At 39.3% G+C, this 25,184-nt stretch overlaps 1 protein-coding gene across 4 annotated transcripts in view; it reads left to right on the top strand.

Annotated features, from left to right (window-relative positions):
- LOC146761696 (uncharacterized) overlaps nt 1-22,298 on the top strand; it is a 131,349-nt gene extending 109,051 nt beyond the window's left edge. For 2 of the 4 annotated variants that reach the window (XR_014942453.1, XM_085537020.1), the window contains 3 exons: nt 19,207-19,311; nt 20,792-21,036; nt 22,008-22,298. The gene's annotated coding sequence lies outside the window, so the exon portion shown is untranslated. The remainder of the gene's footprint in view (nt 1-19,206; nt 19,312-20,791; nt 21,037-22,007) is intronic. The other 2 variants (XR_014942449.1, XM_085537021.1) reach the window with 2 other exon arrangements.
- The last annotated feature ends 2,886 nt before the right edge of the window (nt 22,299-25,184 follow it).

The raw sequence follows: 25,184 nt of genomic DNA, 5'->3' as shown, positions 1-25,184 counted from the left end.
GCTTTGGGAATTGCCCTCCGCCTTGAAGCTGAGCAGTGCTTGTAGGCTCTGAACCTCACCTCACACAGCTGTTTTATGTAGGATGCACCACATACCATAAGAAAGAGATTTTCTGATGCAGCCCCATTGGTTTCCTTCTCTGCCCCTTTTGAAGTGATGTCACTGTTTTTGAATTTACGTGGTTAAACCTGAGTAGCCTTAAACACAGTGTTTTCATGTGCCAGGAAATTGTGGACTTAGTGAAAGCTCACAATAAATCAAAGCAATCTATGAAGCTCTGTATTTTATGTCTTTATTAACAAATTTAATAAAATTTTAAATTTAATTACTAGTATAATCAAACAAAGGCTCCATAGACTCTCAGTATATTGCAAAATTTTAGGGGCCACAGATATTGCAGAAGGGAGTATGCCTTTTCCATAAGCCTTCAAGGGATTTAATTACAGTTACATTTCAGAAGTTATTTCAACTGGAAATTTAACTGGAAACCATCACATGAGTTTGCCTTAAGATATAGTACCTGGATATGGTGTGCTTTTGTGGGAATAGTGCAGGATATATTCTTCACACAACCACCATTCAGTTTATATTCCCTTCCTTATAGTACATCTTAAGTACAACACACAATAAAATGCTCTTACTGGCCAAATACTGACTTCCATTATCACACCCAGTGCTGCTCCCCATAGACTGTGCTGTTCAGTACAGCACTAAGAAACACTTGTGGAGTTCTCTCTATAGTTTGCACTTTATGCTATTCCTAAACACTTCTGCATTCTGCTGGAGATAATGCTATATAATAGTTTGCCAATTTGATACCTGCTAAATCATATATATAAGAAATATGCCATTATCTGACTCAATTTGGGATTAAAATACAGAAAGGTACAGTTTTCCCCACTGTAACATGTAGTTGTCTGCACCTATACAAAAACTTCTTTGGAAGAAATCGGTAAGCAGAAATGAGTTAAAAAAAAAATAGTAAGAATAATACAATTAAAAAAAAAAAAAAAAAAAAAAGGAAAGAAAGAAAAGTGTCAAAGTGTAGAATTATATCAGTAATAACACTCTTGGCTTGGGCAGAAGAGATATAACCAAGGTATAATATAAACCTGTAAGGACAGTTATGTCATTTGTTTGCACTGCAGTGAACACAAATTTAAATCTAAGTTTTGGAACATCATCGCATGAAACAGAAACAAAGCCTAGTTTGCCACCCAGTAGCACAAGAAATCATCTCTCTCTGCAGTTTCAACCCCTGCCAGATTGTATGTTCTTATCCCAACAGATATGTTGATTTCCTGTAAGATCTTGGCTATCACCTATTGGTGATCATGACAGACACAGAGGCAGCAAGCAGAGCTTTGGCCAACACCCTGAGGGGTGAGGGACTCCCACAAGCATAAACAAAGTTGACACAGAGCTGCTGTGTGTGTAAATGGGAATGGGAATGATCCCACTGACGTACCCTCCCACATGTCTGTGGCTGGATTGTATTGCTCAGTATGTAGCAATACCAGTAACAGGAGCTGACCTGACAGCAATGCTCAGTTTCTGTATAATGAAAAATTATTCTCTACATGCATATCTTCAGCTGACTTAGTGGACAGCTGCTGGAAAAACAAACTGGAAAGCAGCATAATGGATCAAAATGAGAAACCTCTTGATAGAATAGGAGAGTCATTTCAGGACATCTGTGGGTTTCCTCATCACAGGCTGAAACAGGAGAGATGTTTTGTCAATACAAAACATCCTTGAAATTGAGAGATCAGAAGAAAATTAAAGAAATAAAAACTGGAAAAAAAGAAGGGAAAAAGCAGGTATTTCAAGGATGCCCTTTCTAACTCCAATTTCAAAAAGGTACAGTTGGGAGGACTGCTTCTGCTTTAAACTTTTCTGTTCTTTTAAATACAGTTTGCTCTTCAACATTTTGATTCTGGAATGTTTGTCTGGGGTTTTCACTCAAGGAAAACTACATCAGTCAGTGCTTACTGTACTGGGATTAAGTCCAAGACATATCCTTAGTTAAGGAAGTCACAGTAAAGAAAAGGAGACAACTACCCATCTGGGCTATGGTGGCTGGAGAGCAGAGGAGGTGAACCTGTCGAGGCAAAGATGTTGGAAACCACCTACCCTGTGACTTTTAACCTACCCTGTGACTGTGAAAGGTAGAGTGACATGTTCCTCAGTACTACGTCCTCATTCAAGTCAAAGGAGATGGAGGTAGAGCACTTGAACTGCAAAGCAGCTCTAATAGAGAAACCCGTGGCTGATTTTGTGAAATCCGTTTTGACTGTTCACAGAAGGCTTTCTATAATGATATATGTATAATGAAATGTCTATGCCTATAACTGTTCTGTTGGTGCTCATCCTTGACCTTGGGGCATCATGGGGTGGAGGTGGTGGGGGCTGCAGGATGGAATTTTGTGGTGAACTTCAGCCTGCCACCTCAGTATGTCTGAGAATGCTCCCTGGATAGCAGGCAGTTTACTTCAATACCTTGCATCTGAGCAGTTAAACTCTGTCTTAACTGGCTTTGGTTTGCTAAGTAGGTGGTCTGAGCAGGAACTGCAGCTCCCAGGGAGAAATACAGGTGGCTGACGGCTGAGCGTGGCCTGTGGCCCCATAAATGGCAGCGGGACGCTGCCTTGTTGGGAGCTCAGAAACCCTTTTTTCCCTCCAAGCTCACGTTTCTATTACTCCCTGTCCCCAGCATGCTGGGCAGCCTTAAATCCTTGCTCTGCTTGATTACACGCTTTCAGATATGATTTTTTTTTCTTTCTTTTTTGATTTTTTTCTTTTCAACTGGATTTTGCAGTGCTGAAATTTCACTGCAGCAATTTCAAATTTTGGCCCATTTCTTTTTGTCAAGACAACAGTCTGAGTCGATTTATTACAAACATGTGTAATGAATTCAGTAAAAACAAACAGTCTCTTATTTTTTCAAGTCAAAATAATCACACTCCAGACATACTTAAAGCAAACATCATTTAAAAGCAGTATTTTTTAATAGTAAATCTGTTCTAGTGGTGGGCTTGAGATCAAAAGGTGGGCAAAGCCCTAATACAGGCTAAATGAAATAGCAAAACTTATCAGAAGAGGGGAATCATGATGTTCACAAGAGTGCCTCAATCTTTACCATCCCATTTCTTTTCTTAGCTTTTAAATGTAAGGTAAAACTAAATATATATATATGTATATATATATATATGTATGTGATAGTATATCTCTTTATGTGTAATACATCCTAATATATATAAAATACATAAAATATTCAAAAAAAAAAAAAAAAAAAAAAAAAAGTCCAGAAGATTGAGTCCCACAATCACCTCGGAGCTTTTCTGTACCCTATGCAGTCTTAGTTCATGCTGGCTGGAACTAGTGACTTTATGCAAGAATTTTTAATATTCACTTGTTGTCCACCCTTGTTTTCCTTCAAAATAAATCACTGCATAGCTTTGTAGCTGTCTAGAAGCAGAGACAGGTGTTTCAAAACGAATGCCTCAGGGTGAATGATGCCACACATCTGGTTTATGAGTGCTACCCTTGGATGTGATGCCTGCAGCAAGTTTCCACCACTGGAGCAGCTGACACTCGCATGATGAGACAGACCATTGCTATCCAATGTCACACACTTTAGGACATCCAAGGTTGAAGCCATCCTTTCCTTTATAAGTTGCAGCAGAAAGATTTGTTTCTCTTTCATCAAGTTTAACCAGTTTGGTCAACTTGTCAGAATGACTGAAAAAAGTTTCTACAGTGCTTCATCCTCAGATTAGGACAAGACAATGCTATTGGAAAGGTCTGGCAGTTTTTAGATTGTAGACACTGATGGTTTGAGCTTTTGTTGGCCAAAGAAACCTCAGAGGTACCAAGTAACAGCGGTCTTCTCCTGCTGAGTAGGGAGGCCTTTTATAGTGTCTATGCTTAGGGAGTATGTAGTGTATAATGCCATTAAAACTTGTTTGGAGACAAAAAATAGCTATTTGTGAAGACTTCTAATGCCAGATGATGGACAGCTTCAGGGAGCAATGCCCACACAGTCTGGATGATACAGTAGGTGAGGATTCTGCTTCAACTTCAGTCATCCAGCAGTAAAGCTGAAGATGAAAGTTAAACCACTGCACTATCCTTCATTTTTGTTTTTTTCTGTACTTTTTGCTACAGACTTCTGTCTCTGGCATCAAAGTCTCCCCCATCTTACTGTTTCAGGATCTCATTCCTCCCATGGTCACTGGACACCAGTGTGACAGTAAGATGCAGCACAGAGCTGAAAACTCCTCCCTCTGTTCATCTATTCTCTGGAGGAGCTCATGGTGGGGAGCACTCACTCATGGTGGGGGATGAGAAGGAGAGAGATGGATAGCACATACCAGTTGGTGGTGATAATCCACTTGGTCACCAGCAAAGTATCCAGCTGTCCTGGGTTTCTAATTTTTTCCATGCTTCAATCAGCTCCTTTTGTGCATAGTTCTTTCTTTCATCATGATTTTGCCTGAAATGTCAAAGAAAGTTTTTTTACGCACCAAGCTCTCACTGATTCTGATCAGGACTACACTTGCACAAGGAGCACAATGTCTCAACACGGGGCTGCAGCAGAGTAGTAATTAAACCTGTCTGCACTTCCACAGCTCTTCAGCACATAAGGGTAGATTCCCAGTAGGTGCTAATCAGCCCTCTTCCACCAAAGCCTGTGGCAGAATGTCATTCCATCCCAGCTGTGAATCTAATCCCAATTTTGCATTCCCGTATACTGCTGTGTGAAGCATCAGCTGAAAACGATGCTACATAGTATTTTGAAAGGCATCTTCCAAACCGGGTGGAAGGCAGCTCCCAGTAATTCTTTGCTTGACAGTTATTTAATATATTTCAGCTCTGGTTTCATATCTATATTTAGATACAAAGAACGGATTCCTGACATTTTGTCCGCATTTTCATCCAGTATTCCCACTTCATCTCACATTTCCTCACTTACAGCAACCCCCGCTATGACAGGATAGAGCCATGCACAAAAAGCCCTTTCATGGCTACTTTACACTGATATCTATTTTTGAGACAAAAACCTGAACCGAAGCAGCATGACTCTCCAATTCACTTTTCATCCTTGTCAGCAAGTGGATTGACAGGGTTGGGGAAGAGACTGACACTATGCCACCTCCAGTTTAAACACTCCACTAGGATATAAATGCAGAGTGAAGGGAGTGAAAAATCCAGTTCAGTTGAAATCCAAACTATATTTAATGTACAACACACTGGATAAGGACAGCTACCATCTCCTTGCTTGTTGCTTGAGAAGCAACTTCTGTGCTGAAGAACAACTGGGTTTTGCACTCTTTATGCAGTTGTTGCCTTATAATGCAAGATTATCTTTGCTTTTATTTTTTTTCCTAGCATATCTTTCTCCCAGAGAAGACTATCTGTTAGTGATCACCCTCATATTCATTTCCTTTAAGTGCTTAGAAATTTTGACTTTCCTTTCCTGCATCTGATTCATCAAAAGTGGGGCATGAAACAAACTTTTTCTGGCTTTTCACATAAAGAGAGATTCCATGAAATGCAAAGATGACAGACTGACGGAAGCTAGAAAATACAGACAGTTATTAGTATCTTGATACAGTGTCAAGAAAGTTGAGAATAGGAAATTTTTCAAATGAGGATTAGATTAGGTAATTTATTCTGAAGAAAACACGAAGACAACAGATGGTAAATGTCAATGCCAGAAATATTTTGGAAAGGATTAAAGCTCTGTTCTTTAAGATTTTATCTAATGGTTGGTTCTTCAAGATGATTAGGAAAACTAAGATTTAGATGCCTCTACAGCTATTTTAAGGAAGATTGATGGTACTTTTCTTAGATATAATCAGTGTTGGCCTTTGTCAGAAAGCACCTTTGACTAGCCAGTCTTCCGAGAATATTGTGGAAATCTTACATTATCGATACCTCTGCCTTCTCTGAATCTTTTCCATTTGTGGTTTCTAATAGCCCAAATGGCCCTCCCAGATAAGGACACTACTCAGAATCCATTCCATTTCCAGTTAGCTTTTGTCAGCATCAGTTCTGGAAACCTCTAAGTCCTTGTGTCACCCCACTCTTCTGCTACTGTCCCTGAGTGCAAAGGACGCTGCTTGATTTATGGCTGACTCCTTATGTACGTTACACCATTTTAAGCACAATTGCTGCCAATAGGATCAAGAGAGAAGCTGAGAAATAGGTAGTGATCCTTAAACATTTGCTCAGTTGAACATTTAATTATCAGAATTATTTTAGCACTTGACTAATTGAAGTAACAGTGACTCAAACTATTGAACAGAACTAATTTCTGTCCTACCAATGTCCACATAAAAGTAGCCATGCATAGAGGAAGGCAGTTCTGCCATAGATCTGTTCCTTTCTCCTGGTGCACTCAGGTCATTGGATCTATAATGCAAATAACGCTTCCTTATTTCAATAGAAGACAATGACAGTGAATGCGTAAGAAATGAGAAAAGCGCCCCAGAGCCACACATAAATAACCTCATCACAGCAATTAGTTTGAAAGACTTTCCCATGTGCCAAGGGTGAAAAAGCGAATCCTTGCACAATTACACCTCAGAGATGTGTCCACCAGCGTCAGTTGCTCTGTACAGTAATGTCAAACTCATTCCAAATTCCACATCTAACTGCTCCCAGGAGGCCAGGATCTTAATTTCAGACAGCATATTTTTTGACAGCCCAGACTGGCACACCCACTGACTTCATGGGGAGGTCTGCACATACATCATGGGCAGAACATTGATTTAAGTAGTAAATTGTTGTTTATCTGCTTAATGTCTTCTACTATTAGTGGTGCTGAGTAAGAAGATGTATGCCCCTTCCAGATCTGTATGATATTTTCCCACCTTCCTTCATTTACTGTTCCCACCTTCCATTTCTTCCTCCTCCCATATTTCCTTCTCTGTAATCTCTCCCAGCCTCCACCAAAAAGCAGAACAATAATTCATGTCTCCATCCTTGTGATAAGAGTTGTTTTTAGATCAAAATTGCAGAGGCACAGAATTGCAGAGGTTGGAAAGGACCTCAAGAGATTGTTGAGTCCAACCCCCCCTGCCCCTCCGCTAAAGCGGGTTCCCTGCAATACCTCACTCAGTACTCACTTGGGAAAAAACTCATTAAAATGGATTTCCAACAGATATAGATTCCACGCACACAGAGTCCACATTCTGCTAACCATTTCTTTCTTTTTTTTTTTTTTTTTTTTCCCCACCAGACAAATTTAATGCCATTTTAGTTTAAACCACATGATTTTAGATGAAGGTCAGGTATTAAATTAGGTGCCTAAATACAATCCCAAATTAGTCTTTCAGACTGTGTATAGACCCAAGAAAACAATCTTGCTGCAGCTACACTGACATAACATAGGATCATAGAATCATAGAATTGTTTTGGGCTGGAAGAGACCTTAGAGCCCACCCAATCCCCTGCTGTGGGCTGTTTGCACCCCACCAGCTAAGGCTGCCCAGGGCCCCATCCAACCTGGCCTTGAGTGTCTCCAAAGTTGAACACCCACAGCTTCTCTGGGCAGCTGTGCCAGTGCCTCACCAGCCTCACAAAGCTGTCTTGCAGTTAAGGCTGTGGAAAACAAGGATACATTCAGTTTACGTGTTTTTAGGCAATTCTTTATAGTGAAATGTTGGTGAAATTACCTGTTTTTTAAGTAGCTGTATATTATTTTTCTTGTTCAAAGTTATTTAAGAAACATTAGTTCTTTTTTCACCCTTTACTTCTGAGGGTGGAGAGCCTAGATTAGATGAGGGATGTTAACCCTTGAAGAGTACAGGAAAAGAAATGGAAGATGTCTAGTAGGTATACTTCTTGGCATGAAATGCCCAGAGACCTCTGAGTATTTTAATAAAATAGATAGAAACCACAACAGGAACATCAAAGAAAGCTACAGTAATATTTTATCATAAGATGAACTGAGAAGGAAAATAACACAGACTCTGACATCAAGCCATGCAATCCCATAGATCAAGCTAATTAAGGGTCACTCTCATGAAGCCCCATGTATGAGCTGCAGCCATGGGAAAGCTGGAGCTCTGGGGACAGGCTTAGCAGGCACCTTTGTCTGTAACCTTCTTGGAGCTGTTCTGAGGCAGGAATCAGACCAGAGAATTGCTGGGCCAGATGCCATACTGGCCTTTCTTCACTGGCTGGGAGCCACACACCTCGAGCTCAGCCAAGTGCCTTGATGTGTGGCTTGATGTTCACATAAACCTCAGTTTGATTCTCTCTGTCTTTTTTAATCTGAATTCTGGCAGAAGACGAGGAAAGCTAGTAGTGTCTCTTGTCTCTTATATGGACCTGAAAACACTTCTCCAGGTAGGCCAACAGCAGCCATCACAGAATCAGCACCTTCCTCCATAGAGGTTGGTAGAAAAATCACAGCTTGGTAAATGGGCAGCTAAATTACCCAATGCCTTGTCAGCCCTGGCAGCTGCAATAAAAACTGGTCTCTGTGGCAGACACTGGTCCTGGTGTGGCCAGTGCCTCACTTGTACCCTTCATTCCTGGAAAGGACTCCTGCATGTTGCCCTGAATTACCCCTACTTGGGAACCCTGCTATGTCAGGTTAATTAACATCTACACAGTGCAATCTACATCCTTTTCTAAAGAAGCTGTTTAAAAAAAGCACATGTGGCTCTAAGGTAATGTGAGAAAATATGTTGTAATCTAAATTACAAAGGTATCACAAGGGATGACAGTAATGGTGAGGTCTGGAAGAGTCTTCTTGTAGACTTGCCAAGATTCAGGAGATCTGGGAATTGCCAAAGACACTAAAATTGCAAATGAAATTAAGGTGTATCATTCTCCTGACTGCTGCTCGGACACAAAGGTACCCACACTCCTCTGCACTCCTGTAGCTCAGAAACCTGCTGCAAGTGTCCCAAATGGAGGAGCTGGGTCTAATTTACCCAAGAAAACAAGAAATATTTTAAACAACAACACAAAAACAGCCTAACAAACAAACACATACTGATTCTTAGGCTAAATGTGTTTGTTTTCTTATCAGCAGGTTAATAACGTAGGAAGAGGAGCTTTAATCACAACCAGAACAAGTGGCTTTAATTGAGGACTAATTAATTCTAAAGCAGTGCAAGCTACATTTTCTCAGGTTGCTCATTACATGGAGTTTGTATGTAATTACTCACACACACACAAAGCATCCTGGGACACTTTAAGTTTAATTTTAGTGTATTTAAAAAATAGCTGCTTGCTGTTAAATTGCTCACAGACCTTTCAGAATCCTCCAGTATTTATATAGCTTTTGCCAATGTTTATATTAACAACAGAGGTGCTAACAGACCAATAAGATAATTTTCCCTCAGGTCTATGTAGGAACGTTCTGTACTTTCCCAAAGGAATCTAGAAGATAATCCACAATATTTAACAAAAATGGATTCATTGTCAAATACGTTGCCATTGAGCCAATCCTGTGGTTTCTTAGGTTATGACTTAGGTCTGTGTGTGTCTCTCTCTCATACATACTGACCAACTGCCTTGGACACTGTTGTAACCACTTTTTAGGACTGAACTATCCCAATTAATCTCCTAAAGCAAAACGCCTTAACTGTGGTTTGTCCTCTGACCCGCACCTTGCCTGAGTGCAGGTTGTAGGCTCCTCAGCACTAGAAGATGATTTTCTTCCATGAACAAATGCAGAATCCCTCAGAGACATCCTGCCTGCACGACAGGCAGCTGACCAGTCATTTTCATTTCACAGAACTTTGGGCAAACCCAATGCCCTGTCCTCCCTACCGTTTGTATTCTGTCACAAAAGCTATAAAAACTGAGAAACTGTTTGGATGAATGGCTCAAGGGACAACCAGTGCACCTTGTCTCTATACTAGTGTAATACCCAGTAAATCTCATTTTAAGGAGTCCACTCATTAAGACCAAACAGCCTGACTTACCATCTTGGTCATGGTGTAACTGGGCAGAATCCCTTTGGGTCCCTGCCAGGAGAGAGCACCAGAAGAGCGCAAACAGATCTGTAATGAATATCAAAGCAAATCTGTGTCTGACACTATGCCATGGCTGGCATGTGCTAAGAGGCAATTGCACATGTTGGATAAAACCAAACAAGCAATAAACATGTGTCCATTGCATTCAGAAAACATAAGGGCACCAAGAAAATTGTAAGACTTTCCGAATGACTTCCGACATGTAGCAATGATGGTGTAATTACACAGATTCTAGAGCCAGTGGAATATTTTATGAACATCTACCAAGTGCTAATCAGTGTAGATGGACTATGATAAATTAAGGATATTGTATGTTAGTGAGTTAAAAATTACTGCTCAGCAGCAATTTTTTTTTCCTTAAGAGAGAAGAAATTGGCATTTCTGAATATTTTTCTAATGATTTGTTTTCTTAAAGAAAAACCTAAATAACAAATTCATGTTTACATATTTTCTAACTAACAAACCATTCTCATATTACAAGAAGAGATTTTTTTTGGAAGTGATTTATTAGCACGATTTGTCCTCTGAAACTGTGCATGTTCCTCCAGATTTCAGGAAAAACATGAACTCAAATCTGGAATCCAGACAGGATTTTGAAGGTGCTTCAGCTGCCTTTATCTGGCTTTACAAAGCTCTACTTGCATCAATGTATTAGTGCCTACTTGCAGAGATGCAGCATTCAATATAATAAATCAATGTCCTAAAAGACATATTTGTTTAAATGAATTTATTGGAAGATGATTATCTCTACCTGCCTATTGTAGCCACCAATTTACAAGTTTAATCTGGCTTTCAACTTGATACAGAGCATATGTTTACTTATATCTTCATCCTGGTTTTCAAAAGTCAAATATCCACATTAATATATTTGGTCAAAAGTGAAGCCATAAAATGTGATGTTTTATGTCAGGCTTTTTTTTTCAGTAACTGACATCACACACCCTCTGGTGTAATTTTTCCATGTGCATCTTTCTTTGTTTCATAACCCCAGATCTGTTTACAGGTTTTGTCCTGATAATATGCCTTGTTGTCCTCCTAGCAACTATAATTACTTCTATCTACCAAATTCATCTTCTCTTTCCTTATTGTCAACTACATGTTTGGTATTTTTGAGTAGCAGGCTCATTTCCTGACAGGAAATATGTCCTGTATTAAAAACCTCTACTTTTGTTGTCTTGTTTGTATCCCTCCAGGTGTATTTCTAGTTTGTTATCTCTCATGTTATCCTTGTTCCTCTCAAAACTGATTCTGTAGAATTGCAACATAAAACACTGGGTTGCTTTGTTTACCTACCAGAGCACTGTTTTCAGCAAGTCTCTGCTAGCAATATTCTTATTCCTAGCAGCATCCTTTCAGTCTTGCTGCTGGCATCTTCCTGCCAGTTGGGGAACCACTTTGCCAACTGCTGTTGGTCTTCATTGAAAATGAAAGACAACACCAACATTCAGTGGATGCATTTTACTTCTGGGAAAAAAACTAAGCAATGCGAACTCTCTAAGCAGGTTAAGCAGTCTCAGGAGCTAAGACAAAAGCATGCTAAGTGTCCAATCTAACTTGCGCATGGCCTTAAACAACCCATGTCTTCCAGCCCTTTGTTCATAGAAATTTCCCATGTAGCAATTTTGGGGCAGGGAAAAGGAGTCTAATATTTTGTATACATAGAAGCTGTGAAGCTCTCTGTTCAGACAGACACATTTGAGGAACAAGTGACCCTTGTAACAGGATATGTGTGATCCGAAAAGGCAGTGCATCTACTTAGACAGATGACATTGCAGTCTTGCATATATTATCATAAAGATTGGTACAGGAATGGATTTTACTGAGAATGCAAGTTATCCTGCAGAACAAAGGTGTGTTGAAGGTAATGGCACTTGAGCTATGGCTGCAGCATTCTAATGATGGGACATCAAAGTGAGTGCTGGAGTCACAAGCACTGTTGTCTATGAACACAGGAACAGCCTGGACTGTGTCTACTGTTCAGCTGCTGCATCTTCTATGTTGGGCGTGCTAAATGCACTGCTGAAGCAAGTTGGCAGGCAGACAGCAGAGCAGATTTAAGCACTTACCTTAGGGACAAATTTCCCTCCTCTGAAGCTTTAAGTGCTTTAATTCTACACGTTAGATAATGCTGAATACTCTGTTTCATATTGTTAAAATAAATCCTAAATCCTTACAAATATTTGCAAATAGTTTTGATAAACATCACAACTTAGCAAATGTTTGTAGCTGTATTCTGAGCCATTTTAGCATTCTTGTATGAGCACAAGAAGAAAAAGAATATCTTCCAGAAGATTAAATGACTGTTGTGATCATACCCAGAAGGCCAGATGAGGACGATTCTGACTCCAATTATTGTACTTTGAAAAGGGAGAAGAAAACATTTTTGTTACCACCTTGAGTTTCATCCAGGATATCAGCATCCTCAGAAATAACTACTATGTGTCCTCTGGTACAGTGAGCTCAAGCTGAAATGGATAGTTTTGATGTACATGCCTTTATATGAATTAGTAGATGTAAGTAACATGGTTTAGTGTGGATCAATCCTTGCTGGTGCTGTTTGTTGGATATCTCCAGACTCTAAAACCTGCTTACACCAAGGTTTTCAAATGTAATTTGTCATGATCTCTGTAATACTCCTTGAAGCAGCTGAAGTTGCAAGCGGGCAGAGCACCTGGGTGCTTTCAAGGTTATAAGTTCCGAGTGCTAGAAATCAGCAGTCATATTTGGACATCCTGACTTCTTTTCCACAGAAGACAAGTTGACATTGTCATGCCTACATTATTTTTTATTTTATTTTATTTTATTTTATTTTATTTTATTTTATTTTATTTTATTTTATTTTATTTTATTTTATTTTATTTTATTTTATTTGTCTCAACCAAGAAAATAAGAGTAGTCCACGTCCTGATTATTTCAACTATCCACACTGCAAATTGATTGAAAAGTAGAGTTTCTCTATGAATGCATAAAAAGCCTTATCATTTAACAAAAAGATACAGTGTTCTGATGTTAGGCCTCCGTGCTGCACTGACAATGTTATTTGTTTCAGACTATTTCATCTGTGGCCTCATTTCTTTGTTTAAAGGCTTTTCAAGTTCTTTGGAAAGATGAATGGTAGTTCCATGGTGACAGAATGGACAAAAAATATAGAGCAAAAGACCCTTTCCAGATTGTACCCATTTTGTTCTTTTATCTATCTAGAGCTCAGAACAAAGAGAAAACAAAAACATACTTTTTCCACTAATAAAGCACATCACTGATTTTTTAATGGTGATCAGAGATCATGCTAATCAGGAGCTCTTGCTATTTCTATTGTCTTCTTACACACATGAAAAGAACATTATCCTCAGCGAGGTCAGCTACCTAAAAGCTCATCCTATTTCTGTGCTCAGACACAACAGTTCACAAATGAATTCATTATTAGCTCCAGGGTGGGAAGAAATTAATTTATTCTAATTAATATGCAGCTTCCTGTGTTGCTGTAGCAATCTCAGATGCCTCATCACCCTCAGCAACATGCGTAGACTTTGATTCATGTGAGTCCATTTGAGCTGTGGCCCACATTAATCGGAATCAGTGCTGAACTAGCCGGCAGATAGGCCCTATGACATTATGTTTCTGGGAACTCCAAAAAACACCCACTCATATTAGTCCAGTAGCAACACATTTTATACTCTCCCTATTCAACACAGATGTGATCGCACTGACAAAGATACTTAACTATTTCCCAACTACATTTTTCATGAGAAATTACTGGCTTTGTGAAATCCCACATTCACCTATGCTGTTTCTGCTTAAAGAAAAAAGGAAAGTGCACGCATTATTATTCCTTTGTTGCTCCTTGGACTTCCTTGTACAGGAAGCAGATGTAAATTAAGAAGTTTCAGCTATCAGAGAATTTTGACATGTTATCTTTCTCTTCTACTCCCTTTCTGAAGACATAAGCTTCTAGATTCCCTGATAGAAAGCCCAAATGCTGCAGGAAAAGGGACTAAAAGAGGAAATGAAAAAAAAAAAAAAAAAAAAAGGAAAGAAAAGAAAAAAAGATGGAAGAAAGGACGGAAGGAAGGAAGGACAGAAGGAAGGAAGGAAGGACGGAAGGAAGGGAGGAAGGAAGGGAGGAAGGAAGGGAGGGAAGAAGGAAGGGAGGGAGGAAGGAAGGAAGGAAGGAAGGAAGGAAGGAAGGAAGGAAGGAAGGAAGGAAGGAAGGAAGGAAGGAAGGAAGGAAGGAAGGAAGGAAGGAAGGAAGGAAGGAAGGAAGGAAGGAAGGAAGGAAGGAAGGAAGGAAGGAAGGAAGGAAGGAAGGAAGGAAGGAAGGAAGGAAGGAAGGAAGGAAGGAAGGAAGGAAGGAAGGAAGGAAGGAAGGAAGGAAGGAAGGAAGGAAGGAAGGAAGGAAGGAAGGAAGGAAGGAAGGAAGGAAGGAAGGAAGGAAGGAAGGAAGGAAGGAAGGAAGGAAGGAAGGAAGGAAGGAAGGAAGGAAGGAAGGAAGGAAGGAAGGAAGGAAGGAAGGAAGGAAGGAAGGAGGGAAGGAAGGAGGGAAGGAAGGAGGGAAGGAAGGAAGGAAGGAAGGAAGGAAGGAAGGAAGGAAGGAAGGGTTTTTTCTTCTCCCTAATCTCAGTCTTCCTCTTTATGTTGCTGATTTACTGTTTAGAGTCTCCAAGCAAAAATATGGAGGGAAAAAAAAACATAAAATTATTCCTCAAGACCTTTGTTTTCATAGTGCATCTTCTTCATATGTAGTTGCCTTTTTCAATGAAACCATTTTTTGGAAAGAAGGGTGAGGTTTTTTACAGACGAGTGGTTCAGAAGAAAGGCAACAAACCACTGAGGTATTAGTCAAGTTCTTTTTCGATCCATGCGCATTGTGATAGAATTAGAAGACCCACCTGAACTCTTTCATCAACAGTCCTGCAAAGTGCTAGTACTTGGATTTGCCCAGGCAACAAAGTCTGTTGAGAGTGGTTGGGGATTTCAGTAATGCCAGATGAAGATGATGCGGGCTCACAGGCTTGAATCTTCAGCTTAAAATAATGAACTCTCAGAAATCTCAGAAATAACTCAGTCAGGGCAGGTATAACCACAGAGCAATGCATTGCACTGAATCAGTTTTCAATTCATATTTTCTACTTGCACATTGCTATTGCCTAAGTATCCCTGTTTGGACTGAGTCTCACAGCGTCTTAACTGAATACCAGATGCACTTGGGTGTGAATCTTGCACACACTGGCCTCCCTGTTCCTTTACTGTCATTACATCTTAATGCAGCTTCCTCCTGCTCATACACCCTAGTTACTAAATAAAGAAAATAAGCTGTGAAGAGACATGGTGTGTCACCACATCCACTCAACTAGACCCCAGAGGCGAAGTGCTCCTGGACCCTGTGGTTAGATGTAGACACCGTGTCTAGCACTGTATTAAGATAGAGCATTAGGAAGTTTACAGCCTAAACAGCTTCTGGTCAAAAAGACAAGCCAGATAAATACATGTAACCACAAAAGCCACTTTTTGAAAGCAAAGTTTGATAAAATATCTGTGATTTTTTTCTCTGTTTCCTAATCCTAAATTATTCATTTCCCCTAACATCAACCACAGCATCAGTGTACTGGTCAAATGCCTTCATAGTCTCTGTAGAGTTCACTTATCCTTTCTTTCCTGTTACATCCTCTACACAGTAGCTGCAGCCATTTTCTAGAAGTATATTTGAGAATACAGTATGACAATATTATCATGCTCAAGATGGCCTTAAAATTAGACCAGAAAAGTGATTTAAATGTCCTTTTCTGGAATCTTCATATGAACTGAATTCTCAGCGCTCAGAAGATGTAACCTGCAAAGTAGAGTCACATACTTGCCAGAGAACATGGGCCAAGCAGAAGTTAAAGGGTAATAGATTTCTTATTTCCTTTGCACTGGGCACTGGAATATGTTACTTCCACTTGTGGTACAGCTACTTAACTACTCTCCAGGAACATTCAAGTTGTGTTCATCTTACCTTCTCCATGCTCTACTGTTAGGAGTCCTCTGTCCTCCTAATATTGAGAGGTCAGGACAAATTTTCTGTAGAAATTTCTGCCATTAATGTGAACTGCAACATGTTACCTCATTGCTGGGGAGGCTTCAAGTAAATTCCCAAGCAGTTATTGGAAATTCTGACAGCTTACCTGATGCTCAGTGATTTGATAAGTTGCTCTGATTTGACACCATGTCTGGGCCTTCAGAGGAGCTTTTGATTAGTATGCAGAACCACTATAGGAGTTGACCCTAAGATAATACTTTATCCATCTTATGCATGAATAGAGCTGCCCATACAAAGATAGACATTTTGCAATCTACAGATGTGAAGAAACAACTTCAACAGTACTTGCCTGAAGATCAGCCAGGGACATTAGGCAACAATTAGCTAGCTTGAGAAGTCTTTTATCGCTTACTGCATGCTTCAGTTCACACACTTTTCAATGATTTTCATTCTTGCTTTGTAAGTCAATGTAAAAAGTCATGCTGCAATAGTTTTACATTCAAAATGGAGAAGTCTGGCAAAGTCATTCTTAAAATGATAGGTGAAGATTCTGCAAGGAGCTTGAGAATGCTGTTGTTTGATTAAGTTTTCACAGAACTGGTAGAAAAACTAGTACAAAGTGTTCAGATGTGATTTGCTTTGTCATTTGCTCACACTGGTTATCTTGAAGAATTTTCTTTAGAGATGTGGCACAATTTTTTAGGATAATGGCTTTCAAAAAGGCAGATTTAAATTAGATATAAGAAACAAATTATTCACTTTGAGGATCGTAGGTCATTGGAACAGGATGTCCAGAGAACACTTAAATGTCCCATCCTTGAAAACATTCAAGGCTAGATTAAATGGAAAATGGAAACGTGATCTAGTGGAAGATGTCCCTGTCCATTGCACTGGGTTTAGAAGTAGATGATTATTAAGGTCCCTTCCAACCCACACACTCCAATGATTCTATGACATACAGAAGTCTCTTCTAAACTCTACCACTTTTCAGGTCTGTGATGCTGTCTACAGGTGGTACAGCTATAATATTTCTTTCTTAATTAAAAAACAAACAAACAAACATTACAGGTACTAATGTATGTATATGTACCTTTGTATCTCACCACCATGAAACAGTTCACTTACAGATCCTAATACATTTTACTTTCCCTGAACTATGCTATGACTCCACAATCTGGGTGTTACGTTGTACCACTAATGGGATCCAGATTATTCTCTCTGCTTCATGAAATGTGCTGTTAAACCCTGTCTGTTTTTTGGTTATATCCTTATAAGTGAGTTAATCCATATTTTAATTTGCTTCAGGACTTTCATCTTCCAGACCCCAGGTCTGGCAAACCATTTTAGAGGCAGAATGCAAGAGCCCCATAGTCAACAATCTTCCTATTTTCTCTCCAACATTTTTTGAGATGATGTTACTTTGGATGGAAGAATTGTTTCTTGGTTTTGAATGGTCTTAATTTATTTGTTTATTTGATTTATTGCGGCAAGTCACAGTAAATGAATGAAATGTATGAGCATAACAAATATTCTGCTACTGTAGTTAGACTGTTTGTCTCAAGCAGTCACACATGCTTTTGACACTGTATCACCTCCACACTTGTCATGGTCTATATCCAATATTCTAAATGCTGTGTTACCCCTATGACAATTAAGAGTCCTTTAATACCTTCCTTACACCTGAGAAAAAAAGGATAGTTAATCACGCACAAAAAGTAAGGAAAAAACCTTTTCTAACAAATACGCTAAATATCCATTTCCAGAATATGCTTTTATTTTTCATTGTTTGAACAATTGTTATGTCATGCTGTAACAATGAGCTTTAAATCTTCCTCACTGACTTATAGCGATTTTCACAACTTCTCTAACACTTCAAAATTACCTTGAGTATTTATAGCACTCCAGACATCTTTGGATTAGGTTGTAATTCAAGACACAGCCATGAGACACATGAGAAGCATTACTACAAATGTTTGTTGACACAGTGACATGTCTCTGAGTCAGTCTTCCTTCATTTCTTATTCATCTAGTGGGTGGGACAATAATTATTGCTAGGCTGTTCTGCGTCAGACCTCATAGTAGGGTGGAGCAACAAACGTCTCTGTTCCTTCTCTCCGCTCAAAGAGAGTAGACAAGCACACTATTTGTGTTTATTCATCCATACTTAATCTAAAATTCTGGTAACCCATGGGAAATGGACAGCCTAACCCACTGTGACCCAACTCTCACACTTCTTCAACTCCTGGAGTCTGTTTCTGACTCACAGGTGATCAGAAATGTCCCTCCTTTATCTGACGATGGTTGGGCACAGATTTAGACTGGCAGACGCGTATGAAGTATACGTCTCCTCAAATAATCTGGTATCTGCATTACTCTATTGTACATTGTCTATTAAACACAGCATTTCCTCAGTGGGGCAGCAACACTGTATCTCACTTAAACATCCCTGAGACAAATAACTTGCTGTTGCTTTCCTATTTGATCCTGTAATTGCCATTTAATGGCAAGGGTAGGAGCACAATATCATGCTAAATGTAATGAGTATTTAAACTTCAGTACTGATACGGAGAGAGGGATTCTTGGTGCTCTTGATCAACAAATTGAGTGTTCCAAGGACTTCACTGAGCTGATTGCCAGACTTTCTTCACAGTGATCAAGCAGTTTTGCTCTCTCTTAAGTACAGATGGAGATGAATAGCTTCCCAGTGAGGGGAAGAGTCAGAAACTGAAAGCAAGCCTGCCAGAAAAATTAAACTACTGCTAACCCAGGAGATGTGAAAACGGTTGAGTCCCCTTAGGAATGTCCACAAGGACACCATTTTGTCCCAGCATTGCCATGTTCATTTTATCTAGTGTGTATGTGTTACTATCACATCATGAAAGTCAGAGACAGAAAAGTGAGACTGAAATAAGAAGGAACAGTGATGCCAAAGAGGTACCTGTATGCATCTTAATGCACACAGTTTGCACTTACTTTAATACTTTCAAAAGCGGAGAACTGTATGTAATCTGGCATTTGTAAAGTAAATCTGAAGATTTGCAGAGAAATCCAGGCTATCAGTAGGAATAATATCCCCAGTTACTGAGCCTGCTAGAAATATTCGGCATCTGTAGGTATTAAAAATCTTGGAGACAGGACAAAAAATATCAGCCATGAGCAAAAATACAATACATATTTCTGTGTGTTCAGCAGGTAAATAAAACAATGCCATAAGGCTTGCAAGATATTTGGAGGAAGGTCAGAAAAGTTCAGGAGAAGATTTTGTTTCATGATGAAGTGCTCCCTGAAGATCTGGTATGTTTTTTCCTTTGTTCTGAAACTGTTCCCAGGTGCAGTTGTATTTTACGTATTTTTCTTGCTTTCTTTATAGTTTTCCTCATTTAGATATTCTGATCAAAACCAATAGAGCTCTTCCAGAGTATGTAGCAAATAGGAAATCTGACACTCAACAGGCGACTTTTAAATAGATAATGGGAAGAGTAGGTTGCTCCTTTCTCTAGCTGTTATGATGTTTAGTGATATTTGTAAACATTTCCTTTAGAAGTCATCTGCCTTCTTTTCTTAACAGAAATATTTATCATATAGAAATATTTGACACACTAAAATGATCTAAAATCTCAACATTCATCCATTCATGCTGATTTTCTCCATGAAAATGTAACCAAATTGCAAGCTTTATCCTGTATCAGGTTTAACACACTTGCAGAGTTAACATATATGCATTAGTCAGTGGGCCTGACCCTGTGCATGGAGATAGAAACAAAGGCCCAGCTCTTCAGACAAGCTTGGGAGAATACATCAAATACATCCATGTGATTATGTTGATTCCAGTCGTAATTACATTTCTAGGTAGAATTTAGAAATGGGAACTATCTTGCTGAATTTTGAATGTCTGTTTATGAACTAGTTGTCAAATCTCCCTTTCTAGACAATGTAGGCTTACACAAGATCATCAATAACATTCAAAGACCAATGGTAATTTTAGGATCAGTTCTCTCTAACCAGCACAGATCATGATGACTGTATTGATTAACTCCACTGGTTGCAAAGGGAAGAGCTATCTTCACTAAAGACATCCACAATTCAGATGAATTCCCCCTCATTTTCTCTTCGTGTAACAGTGTTTTCTCTGAGGGAACTGGCCAATGTCTGGAACACTCATTCCTTTTTCTGAGCTAGAAAACATGGTTAACATTTATGACAAAGAAAAGCATTTATATAAATTATTGTTCAAGGTATAATCTTGGAAATATTCGCATATGAGTGCTACATATTGTATGGGCAAAACTACAAAGCTATGGAAGGGTAGAGCTCAGCTAGTGGCAGAGAACTGTTTCTGCTTGGCTGAACAGAGCAGTAATATCAAAGTTTGAAGTCAAAGAAGTGGAGTTTTGCTGAGATACTTTAAAACCAGATAAGCCAGATACCAGCAGGAAAGAACTGCTGAGTATCAAGTGGAAAGAACTCAGCTGAACCCACATGTCAAACACACTTCTAATACTTTTTGTAGTGCACCTTCGTGTTTGTGCTTACTGAGATTGAATAGAACCCAAATGCCACTCAGTCTGAAAATGTGAAAATATAAATGCCAGTCACCTCATTGAGTAGATCTTGTATCAGCAGAAATTCATTTATTTTTCTACTTTAGGACTGGGAGGAAGCAGACAGTGAACTAAAGAGATATCTGACATTTAAGATGAGAGCCACACAGTTTTCTCTCTTCTAAAGTTGATAACCTCTCCTGTCTTTATTCTCCTTGGGTGAATTTCCCCAGCCTCATCCACAAATTAGTTGCAGAAGGAGCCACTAACAGTGAAAGACTTCCAGTGACAGAGGCACAAAGCAATTGGGCATTGTGCACAACCACCATCCTGCCCTCCATCCTGGAACACCCCACCATCCCACAGGGATGCTGCAGGAAATGGAGTCACAGCTTGCTCAGCCACTGCCTGCGAGCCCACAGGCATTGTAGGAAGTGACTCTTACTACAGAAAACTCTCCAGATAACCTCGGAGGGGGGTAAGCTATGCTGATCGCACTCCTACATCCAAGCTTTTTGCCTATCTCCCAAAACATTTCTGTTGCTTTTTCTACAAAACAGCAGGAAAAAGGTTTTAAGGCATCAGAAACGTTTGTGGTCTTTGTGTAATAATAAGTAGATTTAAAGTACATTTCTATGTGATACACAGTATAGATAAGCAAAGATTTCAACCCAGCTTCATTAATATTAGAGATAGCTTAAGACCATTTTTGTTCAGAATACATTGAACGTGGAAGTTACACACTTTCCTGTAATGAGAAGATGTAAAAATAGTTATGCATGTTAAAATGCTGTCACATCTTCTTTTAATTAAGTATTACTAAGCTGCCCTGATACGGTCATTTTTGTGTCCTATGAGTCAGCTGCACCATAAAGGTCCTTCAGATTTCTATTTAATTTGAAATGTCCATTAGTTTAATAGACTGGAATAAGACAGGAAACGTCCTGAGTTTTCTAACAAATCTCACACCTGTTTGGCGTCCCATAAACAACATTTTGTTGAATCTGCCTTCAAATTCCTTGCACTTCTGTGAATATTTTCAGCCTAAATAGAAGTAGACAGAAGCAGACAGGACCAAGGATCTCTAAAGGAAGCTCTCTGTCTCTCTTTTGCAAGTTTTCCTGGATGAATTCACAGAACCAGTCGTGCAAACTTTTTTTATTTGTTACAGCTGCAGACTTGCAATCAGTTGATCCATAAACTTTCTAAGTGAACAATTTGGTGGGTGACCAAAGGTAGAACTTCCCCTAAAACAGGTAGAGAGAGAGACAGTTCCATGGGAACTGTTTTTATTTTGATGGAAACAACACTGCAATAATAAGTTACAGGAGGAAACAGAAATTTAAAACTCATATAATAGAAGAAACATCTGTGTGACCTAACTTTGTTATTCAATATAAAAATCCTGTTCAATAACTTCCCTAACATATTACCTATTATCTGCTTGAGGGTGGTCCAACAGCACTTCGAATCACATTACAAACGAAGATGGATTGGTTCAACACATCCTGCAGGACCCCTCTTCATCTCCTGGCCATTACCTACTATCATTTGGGAACTGTCTAGAAAACACACTATTCTACCCTTTTGTTGAAAAGAAGCTGAAATGATTAGCTGAGCTCAGTAATGGATTTTTCAGATAGGGAAGAAATTTGGTTTGGGTATACCAAAAATATTTCCTTTTTCAAGTTTTATAGTGAAATGAACTAAGTGAAAAGGTGTATTTCAAGTCAAGTGTAAATGTTTTCTGTAAAATGCAATTAAATTTATTTTTCTCATTGTCAAACCATTAAATTCTTTTGTCAATTTATTTATTTATTTTGACTGAATTCATTTCTAAGCCAAGTGAGCTTGGTGGGATGAAATGTCAAATAATTTTGTTGTCAGGAAGTGTTAAATCAAAAACACTCAACACTTCCAACAACAGCAAAAAAAAAAAAAAAAAAAAAGAGTCTGATATTATTTAATTCTTTCTTTTCATATCTGCCATTCCACCTCAAGTCAGCCACATATGACAACCTGAGTATGAATTTTTGGGAAAAGAGTACTTCCTTAAGACAACATGCTGCAAGCAATTTACTACTCGTAACCTATTGTTCGGCTGTAGCAATTGGAAGCAATGCCATGTATGAAAAAGAGGCTTGATCCTGCGCTGAGCTCAGAGCTCCCCAGTGTGACTCAATATTCCTTAGCAAACTCCTTACAAAAGAATCAGGTCCTGTGTCATGGCTGTGACATCTGTGTCTGGACAGCTTTTTGACATTCCTATTGCTGCCTCTGTGCTCCTGTTCAGTGAAGGATGCTAAGAACTCCCTTAGTGGAAGCTGACTGCTTAGTGGTACCCCAAGGATGGCTCCTGCTGAGAAAGAGCTGGAGACAAAGCAGGGCATCCTCCACAGTGGAGTTAAAGATTTAACAATAGCAAAAATGAGATATGGCTTAGTGGTCTACTGTAGCTATGGTAATGGGAGGACAATTGGACTAGATGATCTTGTAGGTCCTTTTCAACCTTGTGATTCTATGATTCTGTGAAAAATAAATGAAAGGACAAGCAGAGTCAACATAGCTTTCAGTCAAAAAGATGGGGAAAAGCACCCTTACCAAATGATTGGAGAACTGCTGCGTGAAATTCACCTACTTGCTTAAAACAGGAATATTCTCATTTAACTTAATATATTTGACAGCACCAACAGTGGCAACTTTCTGCATGCGCTCCAGCAGTGACATTTATTTCCCAATGTTTTCTAATCTTTGATCAACACAGTGTCTCAAAGAAGATAACACCAAAGTGCCAGATAACAGAAATATTGTCAGAAACTTTTATCAGCTTGCATACTCAGCAAGTAGCTTTTAACTTTTCCTGGATGCTCATGTCTGGTTTTATTTGCTTCCTGTTTTTGTTACAGCCATAATGAGGGTCTATGCTGGATTTTTAGGACTTGGTAGATACTCAGATGAGAGATGCAGTCACTAATAGTCAGATCATGGTGAGTTCTTACAGTAAGAGAGTGCAAACCTTTAATGATGTGACAGAAAAAACTGCAAAAATATGGTTTTTTTTAAGAACAAGCCTGGGTCTCCTTTCAAAGAGAAAGAAGGAGAAAGCTTCTTGATTCCTTAGTAATCAGGAGTGGTAACTGGTAAACTTCCCTTTTTACTACAGCTTTCTTTGAATCACATTTTAAGTGCTGCAGGGAAGCAGCAAAATTAAACTGAGGAAGGATATTAGGAACCGTAGGGGAAGAAAAAGAAACCCAATTTTGATCTGCAGAGGTTTCTGTTCAGTTTTGTTCAGCTGTTTGAACAAATCACAGATGTGCAACACATGACTGCAGGTGAAGACATTACAGGAAAGAGTATGATGAGATCTCTGTGTGCAGAAAACATTTCACCCTCAGTGCCTACACTTGAAGTCAATCAGCCTCAGTGAGATCCCTGGTGGTTGCCTCTCCTGTGCTGATACTCCCAGCATGGGATTATCAGGGTTGCACAAACAGAAGCTTGGGAGTCGTGTGTTGTTGCTGCAAGTGGGGTAAGAGAGCTGTGAGCTGATCAGTCCAGGGTTCCTGTCCATGGAATTTCCCACTGAGGTGTTTTAGTTTTTTTTAGCAGATTTGGTGTGCAAATTCTACATGATCTTTGTCCGAAGCAAGGGTTGAAGGATCACAACAACTAACTCAAGGTGTAGCTGGTTTTGTATCTCCTTATTTGAATATTTTTATTCAAGTGTTTTCAGCAGTCAGTGTACAATCCGATGAAAATTCACAGATCCTCAGTTGGAAGAAAGGATGATGCATTTTGTCAACTGCATCTGCCTCTGGGGGTGTCTATCTTACAGATGGGTGATAGCTAATAGCCCGTGCTCTAGAGTCTAATGTTCTCTTCTGGCTTTCAAAATTGGGAATCTGTGAATATCCACTTACGACTGCTCATCCTTTGCAATTCCCATTGGTGCATCACTCTGGGTAATAGCCACTAAAAAGTCCACAGAACCATTTTCTCCTACTGGTATGACCAAAGTGGACTGGCACAGGATGGGGGTAACCAAGAAGATAAACTGTGCTGGATGAACCACCTGAGCAGGAGCCAGTGTGTGGCACACAGCGAAACTGCTGATGATGGAGTACAGCCTCCAAGTGGACTCAGAGAAATCTGTCCTTAGAGTTTTTACTTGTTTTTTTTTTTCTTCCTACCACAATGTTTTTGGTTGTAGCTATATGATTTGCCAAAAGCCATCATTTTTTTATTCTTTTTTATTTTATTATTTTTTTTTCTCAGTACAGTAATTCACTTCCTTTATGAGTAAACATTCCTGCCTGTATATCTCTTCCAGGACTAAACTCAATCACCCCTCATGCTGGCATGGTGTTTGGGAGACACAGCCCTTTTTGGAGCTGTGCCTGAGCTATGTCAGAGAACTTGGGGTTGCTGTAGACGTGCTCACACAGACCGTTTCTAATGTCTAAATGCAATTTAGGCTTTTACTTTTGGCATCATAGGGTTTTTTTGGATTTTTATGTTTAGATCATCACATTTTACCTGATCTGCCCGATTTAGAAATCTCTTCCAGTAACGAATGCATTTAAAAAATGCCTGTATTCCTAGCTGACTATTGAACCTATAACA

The sequence above is a fragment of the Coturnix japonica genome, chromosome 2, assembly GCF_054131305.1.
Source record: "Coturnix japonica strain WE chromosome 2, WE-NBRP24, whole genome shotgun sequence".
Taxonomy (NCBI): Eukaryota; Metazoa; Chordata; class Aves; order Galliformes; family Phasianidae; genus Coturnix; species Coturnix japonica.
The sequence above is the reverse complement of the archived record's forward strand: the minus strand, read 5'-3'. Positions and strand labels throughout refer to the sequence as shown.